Here is a 22,410-nt window from a genome sequence, read left to right on the forward strand (position 1 = left end):
GACTAAACACCTCCCTCTGCAACTGGATTCTGGACTTCCTGACGGGCCGCCCCCAGGTGGTAAGGGTAGGTAACAACACATCCGCCATGCTGATCCTCAACACGGGGGCCCCTCAGGGGTGCGTGCTCAGTCCACTCCTGTACTCCCTTTTCACTCATGACTGTATAATAATAATAATAATAATATGCCATTTAGCAGACGCTTTTATCCAAAGCGACATACAGTCATGCGTGCATACATTTTTGTGTATGGGTGGTCCCGGGGATCGAACCCACTACCTTGGCGTTACAAGCGCCGTGCTCTAGCAGCTGAGCTACAGATGGCCAGGCACGACTCCAACACCATCATTAAGTTTGCCGATGACACAACAGTGGTAGGCCTGATCAACGACGAGACAGCCTATAGGGAAGAGGTCAGAGACCTGGCCGTGTGGTGCCAGGACAACAAACTCTCCCTCAACGTGATCAAGACAAAGGAGATGATTGTGGACTACAGGAAAAAGAAGAGGACTGAGCACGCCCCCATTCTCATCGACTGGGCTGTAGTGGAGCAGGTTGAGAGCTTCAAGTTCCTTGGTGTCCACATCACTGACAAACTAACATGTTCCAAGCACACCAAGACATTCATGAAGAGGGCACGACAAAAGGAGACTAAGGAGACTGAAAAGATTTGGCATGGGTCCTCAGATTCTCAAAAGATTCTACAGCTGCACCATCGAGAGCATCCTGACTGGTTGCATCACCGCCTGGTATGGCAACTGTTCGGTCTCCGACCGCAAGGCACTACAGAGGGTAGTGCGCACGGCCCAGTACATCACTGGGGCCAAGCTTCCTGCCATCCAGGACCTCTATACCAGGAGGTGTCAGAGAAAGGGCCTATAAATTGTCATAGACTCCAGCCACCCTAGTCATAGACTGTTCTCTCTGCTACAACACGGCAAGCGGTACCGGAGCGCCATGTCTAGGTCCAAGACGCTTCTAAACAGCTTCTACCCCCAAGCCATAAGACTCCTGAACATCTAATCAAATGGCTACCCAGACTATTTCCTTTGCGTCCCCCCCCCCCTCCCCATTTACGCTGCTGCTACTCTGTTTATTATCTATGCATAGTCACTTTAATAACTCTACCTACATGTACATGTTACCTCGACTAACCGGTGCCCCCGCACATTGACTCGGTACCGGTACCCCCTGTATATAGCCTCGCTATTGTTACTTTTATTTCGTATTATTTTATATTGTATTTTGTAGTGTGAATGTATATATTTTTTTATTTTGTAAAAATTAAAATGTTATTCTTTCTTAACTGCATTGTTGGTTAAGGGCTTGTAAGTAAGCATTTCACTGTAAGGTGAATGAATACCTGTTGTATTCGGCGCATGTGACATACAATTTGATTTGATTTTAACTCAGTCTGTCCATCCTATGAGATTGTTCCTCTCGACATGGAGGGAGGACAGATTCTGAGTCCAACACATCTGCCTGAACATTGACAACAACTTGACTTGATTAAAATGAGTTCACGCAAACAGCTCAGTTCACTTGGTGTCATTTTAGTTGTGAATCCATGGTGGAGAGTCTCATTTCACATGGACAATTGACAAACAGCGCCATCCAAGGGTGTGATCGTGATAAAATGAAGCTGTTTGCGAAGTTCATTGGTTCTGCCACAAGTTGGAGTCAAAGTCAAGGAAAACGAGTGTGATATGGCAAATTTACCGTCTATGAGTACATCAGGGCAGGTTAGAGTTATTTGTCGTCTCATTTGCTCATCCCATTTGATGTGATGTGTTTAAAATAGAATAATCTGGTGGGACATATTCACGTAAAGAGCTTCAGTTTAGACAGATAATGTGACGTTTCGGTCAGAATTGCTGAAACATGTATTTTGTCTTTTGTACAAATGTTATTAAAGTCCCAGCCTTCCATGGTCCAACTGGACAATATGAAAACATTGACGTAAACATATTATATTGTCTTGTTCCTTCCAAATCGAGCAGAGAAGCACACTGGTCACATCTGAGATAAAACGTGGCTATACTGCTAAATATTTGGAGGTACAGACCTCTAGCCTCTCCTTTACCATGACCGGTGGAAATTTGACTGGCATACCATCCACTCTCGTAGACACTTGACTAAACAGTGCCCAGCTCTGTCTCGCGCCCCCGGTAGGTGCCAGTCAGCTCTCCACGCGACACATGCGCAGCCTTCTCTGGTGTACTGGCACGCGGTGGTAGGAATCACTCTTATCTGTAGCCACATATCTAGGATCAGTTTCCACTCCCTAGTAACATTGGGGGAGACATAAAAAGTATTAAATTAGATCAGTGTCAAGGGGCAGTCTGGTCTCATACACTAAACGTAACAGTAAATCCGGGACACTCATATGTGTATATTGTAATGACCTGACTCATCTACTAGCCTAACACATAACACACAGCTGTCTGTGCGGGTCGCTACAATATGTTAAGTTTGGTATGGTTACATAAGACAGATGGTTACTTAAGGCAAAAATGAAAGTAGGGTGGTTGGTCAGGGTGGATGGGTAGGCGTATATAACGTGAATGTCTAGCAACCCAAAGGTTGGGAGTTTGAATCTCATCAATCAATCAATCAATTTTATTTTATATAGCCCTTCTTACATCAGCTAATATCTCGAAGTGCTGTACAGAAACCCAGCCTAAAACCCCAAACAGCTAGTAATGCAGGTGTAGAAGCACGGTGGCTAGGAAAAACTCCCTAGAAAGGCAAAACCTAGGAAGAAACCTAGAGAGGAACCAGGCTATGAGGGGTGGCCAGTCCTCTTCTGGCTGTGCCGGGTGGAGATTATAACAGAACCATGCCAAGATGTTCAAAAATGTTCATAAGTGACAAGCATGGTCAAATAATAATCAGGAATAAATCTCAGTTGGCTTTTCATAGCCGATCATTAGAGTTTAAAACAGCAGGTCTGGGACAGGTAGGGGTTCCATAACCGCAGGCAGAACAGTTTAAACTGGAATAGCAGCAAGGCCAGGCGGACTGGGGATAGCAAGGAGTCACCACGGCCGGTAGTCCCGACGTATGGTCCTAGGGCTCAGGTCTCTCAGTTGGCTTTTCATAGCCGATCATTTAGAGTTGAAAACAGCAGGTCTGGGACAGGTAGGGGTTTCGTAGCCGCAGGCAGAACAGTTGAAACTGGAATAGCAGCAAGGCCAGGCGGACTGGGGGCAGCAGGGTGTCATCATGCCCGGTAGTCCTGACGTATGGTCCTAGGGCTCAGGTTCTCAGAGAGAAAGAGAGAACGAGAGAATTAGAGAGAGCATACTTAAATTCACACAGGACACTGGATAAGACAGGAGAAGTACTCCAGGTATAACCAACTAACCCCAGCCCCCCGACACATAAACTACTGCAGCATAAATACTGGAGGCTGAGACAGGAGCGGTCCGGAGACACTGTGGCCCCATCCGAAGAAACCCCCGGACAGGGCCAAACAGGAAGGATATAACCCCACCCACTCCGCCAAAGCACAGCCCCCGCACCACTAGAGGGATATCCCCAACCACCAACTTACAATCCTGAGACAAGGCCGAGTATAGCCCACAGAGGTCTCCACCACAGCACAAACCAAGGGGGGGGGGGGGCGCCAACCCAGACAGGAAGATCACGTCAGTAACTCAACCCACTCAAGTGACGCACCCCTCCCAGGGACGGCATGAAAGAGCACCAGCAGGCCAGTGACTCAGCCCCTGCAACAGGGTTAGAGGCAGAGAACCCCAGTGGAGAGGGGAACCGGCCTGGCAGAGACAGCAAGGGCTGTTCGTTGCTCCAGCCTTTCCGTTCACCTTCACACTCCTGGGCCAGACTACACTCAATCATATGACCTACTGAAGAGATAAGTCTTCAGTAAAGACTTAAAGGTTGAGACCGAGTCTGCGTCTCTCACATGGGTAGGCAGACTGTTCCATAAAAATGGAGATCTATAGGAGAAAGCCCTGCCTCCCGCTGTTTGCTTAGAAATTCTAGGGACAATTAGGAGGCCTGCGTCTTGTGACCGTAGCGTACGTATTGGTATGTACGGCAGGACCAACTCGGAAAGATAGGTAGGAGCAAGCCCATGTAACGCTTTATAGGTTAACAGTAAAACCTTGAAATCAGCCCTTGCCTTAACAGGAAGCCAGTGTAGGGAAGCTAGCACTGGAGTAATATGATCAAATTTCTTGGTTCTAGTCAGGATTCTAGCAGCCGTATTTAGCACTAACTGAAGTTTATTTAGTGCTTTATCCGGGTAGCCGGAAAATAGAGCATTGCAGTAGTCTAATCTAGAAGTAACAAATGCATGGATTAATTTTTCTGCATCATTTTTGGACAGAAAATTTCTGATTTTTGCAATGTTACGTAGATGGAAAAAAGCTGTCCTTGAAACAGTCTTGATATGTTCGTCAAAAGAGAGATCAGGGTCAAGAGTAACGCCTAGGTCCTTCACAGTTTTATTTGAGACGACTTTACAACCATCAAGATGAATTGTCAGATTTAACAGAAGATCTCTTTGTTTCTTGGGACCTAGAACAAGCATCTCTGTTTTGTCCGAGTTTAAAAGTAAAAAGTTTTCAGCCATCCACTTCCTTATGTCTGAAACACAGGCTTCTAGCGAGGGCAATTTTGGGGCTTCACCATGCTTCATTGAAATGTACAGCTGTGTGTCATCCGCATAGCAGTGAAAGTTAACATTATGTTTTCGAATAACATCCCCAAGAGGTAAAATATATAGTGAAAACAATAGTGGTCCTAAAACGGAACCTTGAGGAACACCGAAATGTACAGTTGATTTGTCGGAGGACAGACCATTCACAGAGACAAACTGATATCTTTCCGACAGGTAGGATCTAAACCAGGCCAGAACTTGTCCGTGTAGACCAATTTGGGTTTCCAGTCTCTCCAAAAGAATGTGGTGATCGATGGTGTCAAAGGCAGCACTAAGGTCTAGTAGCACGAGGACAGATGCAGAGCCTCGGTCTGACGCCATTAAAAGGTCATTTACCACCTTCACAAGTGCAGTCTCAGTGCTATGATGGGGTCTAAAACCAGACTGAAGCATTTCGTATACATTGTTTGTCTTCAGAAAGGCAGTGAGTTGCTGCGCAACAGCTTTTTCTAAAATTTTTGAGAGGAATGGAAGATTCGATATTGGCCGATAGTTTTTTATATTTTCCGGGTCAAGGTTTGGCTTTTTCAAGAGAGGCTTTATCACTGCCACTTTTAGTGAGTTTGGTACACATCCGGTGGATAGAGAGCTGTTTATTATGTTCAACATAGGAGGGCCAAGCACAGGAAGCAGCTCCTTCAGCAGTTTAGTAGGAATAGGATCCAGTATGCAGCTTGAAGGTTTAGAGGCCATGATTATTTTCATCATTGTGTCAAGAGATATAGTACTAAAACACTTAAGTGTCTCTCCCGATCCCAGGCCCTCGCAGAGCTGTGCAGATCCAGGACAGCTAAGCCCTGGAGGAATACGCAGATTCAAAGAGGAGTCCGTAATTTGCTTTCTAATGGTCATGATCTTTTCCTCAAAGAAGTTCATGAATTTATCACTGCTGAAGTGAAAACCATCCTCTCTTAGGGAATGCTGCTTTTTAGTTAGCTTTGCAACAGTATCAAAAAGAAATTTTGGATTGTTCTTATTTTCCTCGATTAATTTGGAAAAGTAGGATGATCGAGCAGCAGTGAGGGCTCTTCGGTACTGCACGGTACTGTCTTTCCAAGCTAGTCGGAAGACTTCCAGTTTGGTGTGGCGCCATTTCCGTTCCAATTTCCTGGAAGCTTGCTTCAAAGCTCGGGTATTTTCTGTATACCAGGGAGCTAGTTTCTTATGACAAATGTTTTTCGTTTTTAGGGGTGCAACTGCATCTAGGGTATTGTGCAAGGTTAAATTTAGTTCCTCAGTTAAGTGGTTAACTGATTTTTGTCCTCTGACGTCCTTGGGTAGGCAGAAGGGGTCTGGAAGGGCATCAATGAATTTTTGTGTTGTCTGAGAATTTATAGCACGACTTTTGATGCTCCTTGGTTGGGGTCTGAGCAGATTATTTGTTGCGATTGCAAACGTAATAAAATGGTGGTCCGATAGTCCAGGATTTTGTGGAAAAACATTAAGATCTACAACATTTATTCCATGGGACAAAACTAGGTCCAGAGTATGACTGTGGCAGTGAGTAGGTCCAGAGACATGTTGGACAAAACCCACTGAGTCGATAATGGCTCCGAAGGACTTTTGGAGTGGGTCTGTGGACTTCTCCATGTGAATATTAAAATCACCAAAAATTAGAATATGATCTGCTATGACTACAAGGTCTGATAGGAATTCAGGAAACTCAGAGAGGAACGCTGTATATGGCCCAGGAGGCCTGTAAACAGTAGCTATAAAAAGTGATTGAGTAGGCTGCATAGATTTCATGACTAGAAGCTCGAAAGATGAAAACGTCATTTTTTTTTTTGTAAATTGAAATTTGCTATCGTAAATGTTAGCAACACCTCCGCCTTTGCGGGATGCACGGGGAATATGGTCACTAGTGTAACCAGGAGGTGAGGCCTCATTTAACACAGCAAATTCATCAGGCTTAAGCCATGTTTCAGTCAGGCCAATCACATCAAGATTATGATCAGTGATTAGTTCATTGACTATGACTGCCTTTGAAGTGAGGGATCTAACATTAAGTAACCCTATTTTGAGATGTGAGGTATCACGATCTCTTTCAATAATGGCAGGAATGGAGGAGGTCTTTATCCTAATAAGATTGCTAGGGTGGACACCACCATGTTTAGTTTTGCCCAACCTAGGTCGAGGCACAGACACAGTCTCAATGGGTATGGCTGAGCTGACTACACTGACTATGCTATTGGCAGACTCCACTAAGCTGGCAGGTTGGCTAACAGCCTGCTGCCTGGCCTGCACCCTATTTCACTGTGGGGCTAAAGGAGTTAGAGCCCTATCTATGTTGGTAGATAAGAGGAGAGCACCCCTCCAGCTAGGATGGAGTCCGTCACTCCTCAGCAGGTCAGGCTTGATCCTGTTTGTGGGTGAGTCCCAGAAAGAGGGCCAATTATCCACAAATGTTATCTTTTGGGAGGGGCAGAAAACAGTTTTCAACCAGCGATTAAGTGCTGAGACTCTGCTGTAGAGCTCGTCACTTCCCCTAACTGGGAGGGGGCCAGAGACAATTACTCGATGCCGACACATCTTTCTAGCTGATTTACACGCTGAAGCTATGTTGCACTTGGTGACCTCTGACTGTTTCATCCTAACATCGTTGGTGCCGACGTGGATAACAATATCTCTATACTCTCTACACTCGCCAGTTTTAGCTTTAGCCAGCACCATCTTTAGATTAGCCTTAACGTCGGTAGCCCTGCCCCCTGGTAAACAGTGTATGATCGCTGGGTGATTCGTTTTAAGTCTAATACTGCGGGTAATGGAGTCGCCAATGACTAGGGTTTTCAATTTGTCAGAGCTAATGGTGGGAGCCTTCGGCGTCTCAGACCCCGTAACGGGAGGAGTAGAGACTAGAGAAGACTCAGACTCAGACTCCGACTCGCTACATAATGGGGAAAACCGGTTGAAGGTTTCTGTCGGCTGAATGAGCGACACCGGTTGAGCATTCCAACAGTATTTCCCTCCAGAAGCCATGAGAAAGTTGTCCGGCTGCAGGGACTGTGCGGGGGGAGTTATACTAACGTTACTGTCTGTACTTACTGGTGGCACAGACGCTGTTTCTTCCTTTCCTACACTGATAATACTCTTGCCTAACGATTGCGTCTGAAGCTGGGCTTGTAGCACAGCTATTCTCGCCGTAAGGCGAGAATTCTCCTGTATATTATGAGTACAGCGACTGCAATTAAAAGACATCATGTTAATGTTACTACTTAGCTTCGGCTGTTGAAGATGTTGATGAGCCATGTCCAGATAAAGCGTCCGGAGTGAAAAAGTTGAATAAGGGAAAAAAAGTTGCGATGGAAAAACGGAAAATAACGTAAAGTTGGCAGCTAAAACGCACAGGAAAATGACTCTTCTGTCTCGGGATAAACGTCCGGGGTGAAAAAGTTTAACGAAAAAAGATGAGTGAGGACAAAACTAAAAAGTTGGTAAATTTGTTGAACACAGAGATTGATTAAACGTTTATTAAAAGTAAAACGTGAATAGTTTGGCAGGTAGCCAAGTAGCAACAAACAGCAGAGCAGCACGGAGACAATGCGGATCTCATCAGGGACAACTTTAGCATTTTAGCTAATTAGCAACTTTATAACTACTTACTACTTTTTAGCTACTTTGCAACTACTTAACATGCTTCCCTAACCGTAACCCTTTAACCTAACTCCTAAATTTAACCCTAACCCCTAGCCTGGCTAACGCTAGCCAGCTAGCTAACGTTAGCCACCTAACCACCTAGCTAGAATTTGTAACATGTATGTTTAGAAAATTCGTAACATATTTTGCGTTTTGAATATTCGTTACATATAATACGAAATGGGTGCTGGACATCCACAAAATAGTCCCGTGTAGCTCAGTTGGTAGAGCATGGCGTTTGCAACGCCAGGGTTGTGGGTTCGTTTCCCACGGGGTACCAGTATGAACAAATAATGTATGCACTCACTAACTGTAAGTCGCTCTGGATAAGAGCGTCTGCTAAATGACTAGAAATGTAAATTAAAACAACTATATGCCATTACATATCATACTGAATAATACGAAATGCTCTGAGACCAGGTTACAGCGGGCGAAGGGGAAGGCGAGTGAACTTTCTAAATCCCGCCCCTTTTCCCGTGTCCATTCAACCCTCATTCAAAACAGAACACAGCTGTTGCAGAGCACATCGCTTTTGGCGTTGTGGGAGCCTGTGAAATCTGCTGCGGTCAAATAGGAATTTGGCAACCAAATCTGTGTGGTGAGTGTTTGGTTTATGTCTGTTTTCGTAAGCTAGGGTGTGTAGCAGCTTTGTTTGGCAGCATTCCTGATGCTAAATCCTTTTGCGCGGAAGGTTAGCTAACGTTAGCGATACTGGACTAAGCCACACTAACGTAGCTAACGCTAAGCTTTCTCTTTTGAAGGTTTAAGTAAAGCGTTTATTTTGAGTTGAATAGTATTATGTCGAAGTAACGTTAAGTACGTAAGCTAACGTTAACTAGCTTGCATTACAGTACAGCCAGTTCTAGCTCAGAATGTCTTAAGATGTTTGCACTCGTCGAGTTAGCTAGCTACTGTAGGTAGTCAACGTTTGTTTTCCAAGTTAGCTAGTGAACTAACTAGCAACCGTCCTCTAATGTCGTTGTTATTTGTGTGTTTTAACCAACTGAGATATCTAGCTAACGGTTATTTGCGCGTGTTGTCTGCTGTTAGCGCTAAACTGAGGACCACTGAAACGGCCTCGCGGCTTGGCTCGGGATGTCTCGGACTCAGAACCCCCCTCCCTGTCCCGCCCAGATCAGGGGAGTGTCTCGGGTGGGGCGTGTTTTTTCTCTCTCACTAAAATGGCTTGGGCGTAAACATGATAACTGCTGGTTGGCTAGTTATCTTTCAATATAGAAGTCACTACTATGTGCGGATAGTCTGAAAAAGCAGATAACTTTGTTTAGGGAGATGCAACGGCCTGTAATTTATACACAGGCAATAAACATCAAGCTAGCCAGCCAGCCAGCCGTTGCAATTCGAATTCATTAATCTTTCATGACGGGTTGGCATGGACATCGTGGTGCCTGCCTACTGTAGCTAGGATATGTCAGCATCAATGTGTTTTGCTACATTATCTAGGTAACGTTAGGCCCTGTAATGTACCAGTTAAAAGCAATACCGTGGGTCGATATCATTGATTTCAAAGGGTGAAAGTGTTCAGTAATGAATTTATTCTTTGTAATGCACAGTCAAGCACATTTCATGTCCCACATCATTACCTAGATCAGCCATGTATAACAGATCGCTGATGCATCTTTCATTGCTGCCTTCAATGCCTTGATATTTCTAGCCAATAGCCACTCTGGCTAGCCAAAGTCAAGGACACTACAGCAACACATTTCAGTCATGCCACATGCCATGCAGGCTGATTTCCGTTAACCCAGTATTCGCTATTAACCCAGTAATTGCTGTCAAACAGTGTAAGCTTGTGTTCTATAACTGAGATGCAGGTGTGGACATTAACATTTATAGCCAGTAGGAATTGGCTGTCATTTTACCTGCTGCCCCAATGTCTCTCTCTCTCTTTCCTCTGGGAACGGCTCACTGGCACACCCAGGTGATGCACACACCATTACTTTTTCAGGATTTTCATTGCTGACCAAAAATGAGCTATAACTGGGCAAATAACTCACTAACTAAAAACGCATCTCACGACTGCATGATTGAAAGACTGCTCGTGCCTGTCAATGCAGGCCTACAATAATTATACTCTGCAGAGATTGGGAGGACAGTGTGCAACACATTGCATCCGGAGGACACTGATCAAATTCTGATCTGAGTAGCCTAATTGTTTGATATTGTGATTTCTTTAACTTGTCCATTCGGACAGCTTAAATGTATATTCTTCTTGTCCAACTTTTTTTGCTTGCCCGGGGGAAGCGGACAAGCGTTAATGTTGAGCTCTGAGATGCCTTATAGTCGTGGTAGTGCATGGTTGATCCCATGCTGTACTGTAGCCAACACCTCTATCCTATCGTAACATGTCATGCCATACATGTTTGGCATGAGATGGAACGAACACAGAGAGGAGTTTGCTAAACGAGCACTTAAACAGATCTGGACCACCAGGCTATCTATAATAGCCTTGGTTAGATACACAGAAAACTACAGAAATTCGTATTCTTGGCGTACTTCTGCATTGCCCAGAAAACATTCTCTCAAGTTGAACATAACATGCAAGATAGGTTTGAATTGGGTTAGATGCTCATATCTACATCGCTACAATTGTGTTTTCTGTCCATTGGTTAAAGAAAAAGTAAATAGTCTGATATTGAATGGTTAGATAAGGTTCCAGATTTCAGCCCAAATAAGAGATCACAGCCGCTGAGTCTCCCTGGCAGATCTCCTGAAGGATACATGTGTTTTCATGCATGACTAGAGCTGTTGCATAGGATGCAGAGCAATGCATAAATATAAATGCAACATGCAACAATTTCAAAGATTTTACTGAGTTACAGTTCATATAAGGATATCAGTCAATTGAAATAAATAAATTAGGCCCTAATCTATGGATTTCACATGACTGGGATTACAGATATGCATCTGTTGGTCACAGATACCTTTAAAAAAAAGGTAGGGGCGTGGATCAGAAAACCAGTCAGTATCTGGTGAGACCACCATTTGCACCATACAACGTGACACATCTCCTTCGCATAGAGTTGATCAGGCTATTGATTGTGGCCTGTGGAATGTTGTCCCACTCCTATTCAATGGCTGTGCAAAGTTGCTGGATATTGGCGGGAACTGGAACACGCTGTATTACACGTCGATCCAAAACATTACCAACCATGCTTAATGGGTGATGTGTGCTGAGTATGCAGGCCTTGGAAGAATTGGGACATTTTGACATCAGCAAACCGCTCGACCACACAATGCCATAGACGCTGTATGCCATCTTCCCGGTACAGTTGAAACCGGGATTCATCCGTGAAGAGCACTCTTCTCCAGCATGGCAGTGGCATCGAAGGTGAGCATTTGCCCCCTGAAGTCAGTTACAATGCCGAGCTGCAGTCAGGTCAAGACCCTGGTGAATACGACGAGCTTGCAGATGAGCTTCCCTGAGACTGTTTCTGACAGTTGGTGCAGAAAAATCTTCGGTTGTGTAAACCCACAGTTTCATCAGCTGTCCAGGTGGCTGGTCTCAGATGATCCCGCAGGTGAAGAAGCCGGATGTGGAGGTCCTGGGCTGGCGTGGTTACACGTGGTCAGCGGTTGTGAGGCCGGTTGGACCCTTACTGCCAAATTCTCTAAAACAACATGAGGCATTTTATGGTAGAGAAATCAACATTCAATTCTCTGGCAACAGCTCTGGTGGACATTCCTGCAGTCAGCATGCCATTGCACGCTCCCTCAACTTGCGACATCTGTGGCATTGTGTTGTGCGGTAAAAAACAGAATATTTTAGAGTGGCCTGTTATGGTCCCCAGCACAAAGTGCACCTGTGTAATGATCATGCTGTTTAATCAGCTTCTTGATTTGGCACACCTGTCATATTGGTATTTTATTAGGATCCCCATTTAGCTGTTGCAAAAGCAGCAGCTACTCTGCCAAAACATGAAACCTGACATAATACAGAACGTTAATAGACAAGAACAGCTCAAGGACAGAACTACATACATTGGATTATCTTGGCAAAGGAGAAATGCTCACTAACAGGGATACAAACAAATTTGTGCACCAAATTTGAGAGAAGTAAGGTTTTTGTGTATATGAAACATTTCTGGAATCTTTTATTTCAGCTCATGAAATATAGGACCAACACTTTATATGTTGGGTTTATATTTTTGTTCAGTGTGTGTGTGTGTGTATATATATATATATATATATTTTTTTTTACAAACTTTGGTGGGGCCCCAGAACATCTGGATGATTCTATTTGCCTACCCTGGTGTACAGAGCAGACCCATTAGTCACATTCAGATTTGATCAAGAATCAAGATTAGTAAGGGAAAGTTTCACCAGAATCTAGGGAAAGGGGATACCTAGTCAGTTGCACCACTGAATGCATCAACCGAAATGTCTTCCACATTTAACCCAACCCCTCTGAATCAGAGAGGTGTTGGGGGGCTGCCTTAATCGGCACCCACGTCATCGGCGCCCGGGGAGCAGTTGTTGTGGGTTTACTTTCTTGCTCAAGGGCAGAACGGCAGATTTTTCCACCTTGTAGGCTCAGGGATTCGTTCCAGTGATCTTTTGATTACTGGCCCAATGCTCTTTACTGCTAGACTACATGCTACCCCATGGTGCATGTACAGCCAATCTATTTCTCTTGCAACTGTGTCTCCTTTAAACAGACTTGTTTGCTTAAATTAGCCTTTTCCTGGTCTTCTATCTTGTTACGATTTCATTTTTGCACACTAGTTTGTCGCTGTCTATGTCACTAGGGTTGGGAATTGCCAGGGACCTCACGATACAATATTACCATTATTCTATATGTATTGCGATTTGATAATGTGATTTTGTTGCGATTCAATGTTCCAAACATATTGCTCATGTCTGCTGCTGAGGGACAAGAGAGCCATGAGAAAACCAGTTTTGATCAGTCATGGAAGTGCTGAAAACAAATTGGCTCCCTATTTAAAAAGAAGATGGAGAACAAGCTATGAAGGAAGAATACTGGCGTTTTGGTGCAGGTACAACCAACTAGCGTAAAACAATACGATGTATCGTCAAATAATATCCCAATATGTAACTGTATACATTTATTTTCTTCACATCACTATATGTCACTGGCCCTCCCTGAGTGTCCCTCCCACACGAACACTGGTTAGTGCAGTCTAATCTAAATGGTAGTACTGCTATGCTCTATGTGCGCCCATCTGGTGCTGTAGCTGTGTGTTGTTGTGTTCTGTCTTTCCAAGGCCTGGAACGTGATTAGCTGTGAAATGAGACTCTCTGCTGTGTGTGTGTGTGGGTGCTACAGGGCATGCGTCAGATGTCAGCCCCCTGGTCTGTCTCAGGTTTAGTTGGCCTGTTCTGGGTTTTGTCCCTCCTTGGATGACATGGGACTTTCTGAAAGATTGAGTCCAGATTTGTTGTTGTTGGTTTGGCCACAGAAAAAGACCAGAACCTTCCCCCTAGCCGTGATTGGCTGAGATAATGGATGGGCTGGACATGCCGAGAGATGAGTTCGGATTGGTCTGCTATGTAGCACGCTTCTGTCTATAACATGAGCTGCTCAGTATGTGTAGATAATCCTCGGTACCACAGTTTATTTGAAAGATATTACGTTAGCATGGAGAACTGCAAAAGTGTTGCTACTGCTCTTCACAACATTGCTGCCCAGAATTTAGCAGGAGCTATCGAGAAAGAAAAGTGGGAAAAAGTTGTGATGGACTACTTTTTGCACACAGTCAGTGTGAACCGGAGTGACTTGACACAACAATGGGCCACACAAGCTGTAGCTAGCTACAAACAGAAAAGACACGCTACCGTGAAGCGTTCCTCCATGTATACGGGTAAGAGTCAAGCTACATTTTCAGATATGATACGTTTATAATTTTGTCCAAGGCAATTTCATTGCAAGTTAAAGCGTACTGTTAGCTAGCTAGCGAACGTCAGCTTGCTGGCTCGCTAATGTTACATGTATGATCTGTGTAGTAATATAATTAGTATCTCAGAAAGCCATATGTATTGCTAATTATAGCCTAATGTTAGCTAGCTAGCTAAAATTGAACATAGTTACTACAGCATTTCATGCATGGTGGCTAGCTATGACAATCACTTTGTATTGCAAGTAGTGTGGGTTGGGATTATGGTTCATTGTTTAGCTAGCTAGCTACATGTCTAAACAAGACTCGACTTCACCAGATTATTACATGACCCATCAAGTTAGCCAGGTATTTCTGAGGGTGATTACGGCCATCTATTGTATTTTATGAAGATGTGTACATGTCTAGACAATAGTGACCATCCACTTAGCTATATGTGGTTGCGGGGTGGTTATATCATTTCTTTCACGTGACCATCAATTTAGACAACTGTGTCTGTTAGGGGTGTGCTGACATGGCCATATCGTAATCGTATCCGTAAATTGGCAGTTGATAGTCGGATCGGATGACACTCGTGATCGGATAAAACGGAAGTGTTTTAATATGAAAAACTATTTATCTCGTTGAATGACAACAAACAGTTAATTGAAGAATCCCTAATGTTGGTCAATCACCGGCGAAGGGGCGTAGACTTCGCCTACCGACAGAAGAAAAACCCCTTGCCGATGAACAAAACAAACACAAATGTCGTCTTAATATATGCACAAACTGTTCTAAACTGTTTCGGATGGGAAGCATGCGGACGCCTTTTAGCCTTTTTACTGAATCTGTGGTGGGGAACATCTGTGGCTATTTAGCTGCTCCACTACCTCCCAACAACCTGGAGGGGGATAGAACAGAATAAAAAAATGGAGAAAGAGGAGAAGAGGGGGGATGAGGTCACTGAGGGAGAGGCTCTACTGAGTTTCAAAGGAGCTCAGAGGGGAGGGTGAGTGGAGGGTCACACACTCTCTCTCCAGCTCATAAAGCAGTCCTAACCCAGCTCTTACCATAGACCCCTGCAGAGATGGGCCCAGCAGGATCAAAGCTCAACATGCCTCCACAGTGCTGCCTGCTGAACAGCTTCAGTCAACATGGAAAGCACACACAGGAGGTCACATAGGGAGTGTTCAGCTACAGTACATCTGTCTTGTTTTCCTTCAGCTTTTCCCAGTGTTTGTGTGTGCGTGTGCCCTAGCTACGTTGGATGGGAGGAAATTATACAGCTTCCACAGGCTTTACTGTGCTTGTCAGTACCAGAGTCAAGACATTGTTCTAACCCATCCTGCGAGTAGAGGGAGGGTGAGATGGAGTTTGTTTGAGAGAAAGGGAATGTGCGTGTGTGTGTGTCAGAGCGAGAGCGCAAGGTGTGTGTTTTAGACAGGGGTGCCTGTGCTTTGTCAGGTTCCAGCATGTCTGCTCTCTAAAGTCTATTCCACCCAAAAGCCCTGGGGCCCGACTAGCACCTTCTCCTGGGAAAATAACTGGGTGTGGGTGTTAAAGCTGGGCGATATGGACAAAAATCCATATCACTATAAATGTACTGAATTATAAAGATCAAAAGAAAGATATGTTTATAACATTAATGTGCACCGGTTAGCCTACTTTTGTTTATTACAGTACCATAGACACTACTACTTTGAATGTTGTAACTATCAATTGTATTCTTAGCAATAGCCCACATTAGCACTTATTTCATTTCAAACTTCACATTTCTTGAGTATAGGTAAATTATCGATATCAGTAAAATTGTCCTTGATAAATGGTCGGTGTAGATCATTTTAGTTTTATCATCCCAGCTTGTGTGTGTTTCAGGGTTTCCATTAGGACAACATGACCGGGAAATTTACCGGACTCATATGCAATGGGTGTGTAATCCATTAGGGCGTCCACCCGCGTTTTCAGAATGACAGAAATCACACTTAAGATGAATGACCTTAATATAAACAGAACATGCAACTCCTCTAAAAAAAGCAGCCAATAAAGTGTAATTTTCAAACATTCGCCAAAATGCAATTTGCGGGAAAACACCAATCTAAACAGCACCTGATGCGACCGTTTCTGTATGTGACAGATGAAAATCTGTTAGAAACTTAGAGGGGGAATCTAAAGATGCAACAAATAGGATGGGTTGCTAATATGACTAGTATTGTGCCTTTGGCTTCTAGACAACGAAAGAAAGGTGATATGAAAACCAATAGAACAGGAAAGAAATGCTGGTTTCAATGGCATATGAGGTAATCTTTATAAAATAATTGCCTCTGTTTCTATGGTGGGATTTTGCCTAGGCTTCTTTGATGCAAGGTAAGACATGCCTCATAATATGAAGGTTTCAAACAATTAACCTTGTGTTTTCATAATGCCAACTGCCTCCAGCTCACATTGCAAAGAGGTGGGTGACTTGCTGATAGCCTGCCTACCGTTGCCTGTGCACTTGAATGGCGAATGGGTGGAACAAAAATAGTAGCTATTTTTAATCATGGCCATCAAAACTGTTTTTAACACGTGATTGCATTTAGAATTGTTGTGCAATGACTGGGCTTATAAAAGCAGATAATTTGCTCCAGCAGTAACCAGCTGAGGAGCTGCAGGATAAATCCAGCTCAAAATAGTCTCTGTATGCTGTGCTGTGTTATAGTCATCATCAATCTTATTTATCCAACAGAACTAACGAAAATACACAGGCCCATTTCATTCCACTAAATTATTCAAATTAACCTATAGACTGATAAGCATGACAGTGAAATGTATTTACATCAACTGGTATTTACATAAATGAATAAAAAGCATTATTTTGCAATGGGATTGTTTTTCTCCTGATATTTTGGCCGGAAACCGTTTTATTTATCGGTTTTTCATTTTTGTTATCGGCCAAAAGCTGGCAATTGCCAGCTAACGGAATCCCTGACACACACACTCCGCAACTCCCAGTGTTAAAGAGAACAATGGAAGGGAAGCTTGGAGGCTTATACCAGTTACTCATCATAAAACACAGAGAGAGAGACCGAGATTGCTGGGGAGAAGTAGAGACTGAGAGGGAGGGAGTCGGAGAGAGGCTATTCTTGCTGATCAATCATTAAAAGGATACCTCGACCTGGCATTTAACCCTTTGTTCTACTTACCCAGAGTCAGTTGAACTTGTGTATACTAGCATTGCTACTGTACCTGTGGACTTCCAGTCATTGCGCTAATGCTAGTTAGCATTGCCTTGTGAAACTACTGTTAACTTCATTCATACTGCGCATAGAGACATGAAAATGGTATCCAGAAGTTTATCTGACTGGGTAAGTAGAACAAGGGCCAGATTCCAGAATCTCGCAGTATCCCTTTAATTATTAGTGGGAAAAATGCACAATGAACCCTAGATCAGTGGGGTCAACATTGGCCTTGCTCCCTTGTCACAAGGTGCTTGTAGACCAGGATAACCTTTGACACCTGGCTTGTGATGAGGCAATATGCATTTAACATTGTGATGGGATGTGGGACATGGTAATGCTGCTGTAATTAACCCACATTAGTGTAGTTGTAGTTTCACTTGACTTGACAGTGTCTCACTAATAGGAACGTTGAACTTGGATGCTAAACGCTCCTTGATGTCCTGCGTTGCTGTAGTGTAGACAGCGTAAACTCCATAGGACTCATAGAGGAAGAGTGAGATCTCAGGCAGTTTCCTATGAGCATGGTTCTAGTGACAGAGCTCTTCTGGCTATTGTTCCCCTGCCTTATTACTCCACACATTGACTGACTGACTGACTGACTGACTGACAACTGACCTGCCATAACAATCTGCACTGCTGCTGCCTGTACAACCCTTCCTCTCCTCCCTCCCTTCCTCCCTCTCTTCCTACTCGTCTGTCGCTGAGCTCCGGCCCTCCAGTCTTAAGCAGGAGATGCTGGGACAAGGCCAGGCTGGCTGCTCCCCTGTGGCCCACAAATAAGGCCAGAGGCATTCACACACATACCACACGTGCCAGCCTGCGGCCCCGAGACCCTGCCACACACCCTTTCACTTACCAGCTTGGCACAGATTTTCCTCGCTCTTCATCTCCCTCTGTCTGTTTCCTGCTTCTCCTCTCTCCCTCTCTGTCCCCCTCTCTGTATTTCCCCCCATAGCCTGTATTAAGGATCTGTAGAAAGGATCTGTTTCTTGTCTGAGTGTTGGTGTCAGTGTTGGTCTAGCCTAAATGCTGGTTGTGAATGATGCTGCTTGGTCTGTCTTACTGGGGGAATGTGGCGGGGATGGGGTGGGGGACAACAGACTGGCTCAGTCAAATGATGTTAACTGATGTGACTCATTCAATGGAATGTATTTTTTTGTAATGTCAGTTGAGTTGAATCAACAAATCACAGCACATATTGATGGGTACACTTCCTGCTTTTACTCTAGGTTGAAGACAATGGGACAAGCTATGCTAGTTAGCAATGGCTCTGGTCCCAGATTTGTGACGACGTTGTCGTTACCTGTATGTTTTCGACGTAGCTTTTTCTTCCTGCTTTGCTCCTATGGGTACACTTGCAATGACCAGTCCATCCATTATGTTATCATTGACTTGAATAAGGACGCACGTTCTATTCATTCTATTTCTATGGCAGAACATGCATTCAGGAGCGAAGGAGAAGAGAATGTGCGTCTATTCGAACGGTTAGGCTATTGCGGAGACGTGGTCATTTGGACAATTACCGTCATCCAAAATTCCATAATCGTCATAGCCTTACCCTAGGGTCATGCACTATTATTCAAAAACATAAAATAGTCATAAATAAGAAAATATTGTGGACATATCGCCCAGCCCTACTTTATTCCCTTACCATTTCCACCATCAAATCATCACTCCATCCAACTACCTCTTAATCTCTCCAGTGAGCTCCAGCAGTAGGCCTATTCCAGTCTGCTCCTGTTACTCCCAGTCAGTCAATAGTAACATCCCCTTGGGACTGATCCTTTAAACCAGGGTTTCCCAAACTCGGTCCTGGGCCCCCCCCCTGGGTGGATGTTTTGTTTTTTTGCCCTAGCACTGCACAGCTGATTCAAATAATCAAATCTTGATGATGAGTTGGTTATTTGAATCAGCTCTGTAGTGCTAGGGCAAAAAGTGCACCCAGGGGGGCCCCAGGACAGAGTTTGGGAAACCTTACCTTAAACAGCCTGTCAGTCTGCCCTTGGCTGGTCTGCCCTCCCATTGGCTCCTGCCGCCTGTCCATCAGAGATGAGCTGCTCCCTGGTCGATAGGTTGGTCTGACTGGCACACTGAGACGTGTGTCTGTGCGTGAGGCAGAAAGTCGTTGTTTGGTTTTCAGTCAGTAGAATAGCACCATGGTCACTAGGCAACCAAGATACAGGCATGTGGCGTGAGCTGCCTTGGCAAATGACTGGATTCCTCAAACTCTGTGTTCCCCCTCACTATATGTCTGCATCAGTGGTATTCACATTTTTCAGCAGAGACCCCATTTTTTTCCACCAGAATTTCTGGGGACCTGTCGCAGTCTACCATTGAACATCCATTGAAGACTACGCACGTAAATGTCATGCTATTTGTATTTGAGCAATATGATTGGCCATTCATTCAAGCACCACCACGTTCCCGTGAGTAACAATTCTCAAGCACTCGAGCTGTATATGAGTTGACGCCTTCACACAGCACATGCAAGCTTTCCAGAGCAAAAATAAGTGGCCATCAATCTACTCACTGGAGGGGGCTGAGCACGCTCCCCTTTGGGACCGCTGTGTTAAGGATCACCGTGAGGGAGGTGTTGTTGGCGACCTTCACCACTTGGGGTCAGCCCGTCAGGAAGTCCACGGTCCAGCTGCACAGGGAGGGGTTCAGACCCAAGGCCCTGAGCTTAGTGATGAGCACTATGGTGTTGAAGGCTGAGCTGTAGTCAATGAACAGCATTCTTACATTTTTCTTGTCCAGGTGGGATAGTGCAGTGTAATGGCGATTGCGTTGTCCGTGGAACTGTTGGGGCGATATGCAAATTATAGTGTGTCTAGGGTGTTGGATAAGGTGAAAGTGATGTGGTCCTTAACTAGCCTTTCAAAACACTTCATGATGACAGAAGTGAGTGCTATGGGGCGATAGTCATTTAGTTCAGGTCCCTTTGCTTTCTTGGGTACAGGAACAATGGTGAACATCTTGAAGCAAGTTGGGACAACAGACTGGGATATGGAGATTGAATATGTCTGTGAACACTCCAGGCAACTGATCTGCACATGCTCTCAGGACGCGGCTTGTGATGCCATCTGGGCCGGCACTCTTGCGAGGGTTAACACGCTTAAATTACTTACTCAGGTCGGCCACGGAGAACGAGAGCACACAGTCCTCGTGAGTATCGGGCCCATGTCGGCAGCTCTGTTTTCCTCGAAGTGAGCGAAGAAGGGTTTTAGCTCATCCGGGAGTGAGGCGTCGGTGTCCGAGACGTGGCTGGCTTTCCTTTTATAATCCGTGATTGTCTGGAGTCCCTGCCACATTTGTCTCATTTCTGAGCCATTGAAAAAAAAAAAAAGAAATACTGCATAGTTGTCTAGGAGTTAGAAACATGGTGACCGTGTCTGTCGGCGCCATCTTGCTGTTAAGTGATTGTGTGAAGAGGGTTTCACTGTGGACAACGTGTGCTCAGACACCGTTCTGCAAAACAAGACACACACCTCGCCGCCTGTGCAGTATGGGACACACACCTTGCTTGTGTTCCTAACCCGCTGTGTGACAATGTGGGTCCTCTGTAGCTCAATTGGTAGAGCACGGCGCTTGTAACGCCAGGGTAGTGGGTTCGATCCCCGGGACCACCCATATATAAAAATGTATGCACGCATGACTAAGTCGCTTTGGATAAAAGCGTCTGCTAAATGGCATATTATTATTATTATTTATTATAATGTGTGTAGGGCCCTATAAGGCGGAAGGAATCCAGTCATTAAAATGGAATTCAATTATTGAAATGAGTAGGAAATCAACTAAATGTATTGAACCTATTAGAAAATGTGAAAATTTTTCCCAAGATTATCATAAGACAAAATGCATCAGTGATTCGTATTTTCCTTCAACTTTCTGAAGAGGCAACGGCACAGGAATCACCTATCTGTGTGTGCGCGTTTGTCTACCACATTGTGTAGCCGTTAGCGATGATGCTAATGTTCAAGGGTTTTTCTTTATTTTTTTACTATTTTCTACATTGTAGAATAATAGTGAAGACATCAAAACTATGAAATAACACATGGAATCAAAATATATTTAATATTTAGTAGCCACCCTTTGCCTTGATGACAGCTTTGCACACTCTTGGCATTCTCTCAACCAGCTTCACCTGGAATACTTTTCCAACAGTCTTGAAGGAATTCCCACATATGCTGAGCACTTGTTGGCAGCTTTTTCTTCACTCTGCGACCCGACTCATCCCAAACCATGCTGATTTAAGTGTGCCTTGAATTCTAAATAAATCACAGACAGCGTCACCAGCAAAGCACCCCCACACCCTAACACCACCTCCTCCATGCTTTACGGTGGGAACTACACATGCGGAGATCATCCGTTCACCCACACCGCGTCTCACAAAGACGCAGTGGTTGGAACCAAAAATCTCCAATTTGGACTCCAGACCAAAGGACAAATTTCCACCAGTCTAATGTCCATTGCTCGTGTTTCTTGGCCCAAGCAGGCCTGTTCTTATTGGTGTCCTTTAGTAGTGGTTTCTTTGCAGCGATTCGACCATGAAGGCCTGATTCTTCCGAGTGGCGCAGCGGTCTAAGGTACTGCATCTCAGTGCTTGAGGCGTCACTACAGTCCCCCTGGTTCGATTCCAGGCTGTATCACAACCGGCCGTGATTGGGAGTCCCATAGGGCAGCGCACAATTGGCCCAGCGTTGGCCGGGTTTGGCCGGTGTAGGCCGTCATTGTAAATAAGAATTTGTTCTTAACTGACTATCCTAGTTAAATAAAGGTTAAATAAAAAAATCAAAATTCACACAGTCCCCTCTGAAGCTGGTTGAGAGAATGCCAAGAATGTGCAAAGCTGTCAAGGCAAATGGTGGCAATTTTGAAGAATCTCAAATATAAAATATATTTTGATTTGTTTAACACTTTTTTTGGTTACTACATGTTTCCATGTGTGTTATTTCTTAGTTTTGATGTCTTCACTATTATTCTACAATGTAGAAAATAGTAAAAATAAAGAGAAACCATTT

At 44.4% G+C, this 22,410-nt stretch overlaps 1 protein-coding gene across 1 annotated transcript in view; it reads left to right on the forward strand.

Annotated features, from left to right (window-relative positions):
- The first annotated feature begins 8,812 nt into the window (after positions 1-8,812).
- LOC311148477 (ras-specific guanine nucleotide-releasing factor RalGPS2-like) overlaps positions 8,813-22,410 on the forward strand; it is a 131,968-nt gene continuing 118,370 nt past the window's right edge. Inside the window, exon 1 of the mRNA XM_084185453.1 lies at positions 8,813-8,917. The gene's annotated coding sequence lies outside the window, so the exon portion shown is untranslated. The remainder of the gene's footprint in view (positions 8,918-22,410) is intronic.

Source organism: Coregonus lavaretus (assembly GCF_964263955.1).
Source record: "Coregonus lavaretus genome assembly, chromosome: 21".
Classification (NCBI taxonomy): domain Eukaryota; kingdom Metazoa; phylum Chordata; class Actinopteri; order Salmoniformes; family Salmonidae; genus Coregonus; species Coregonus lavaretus.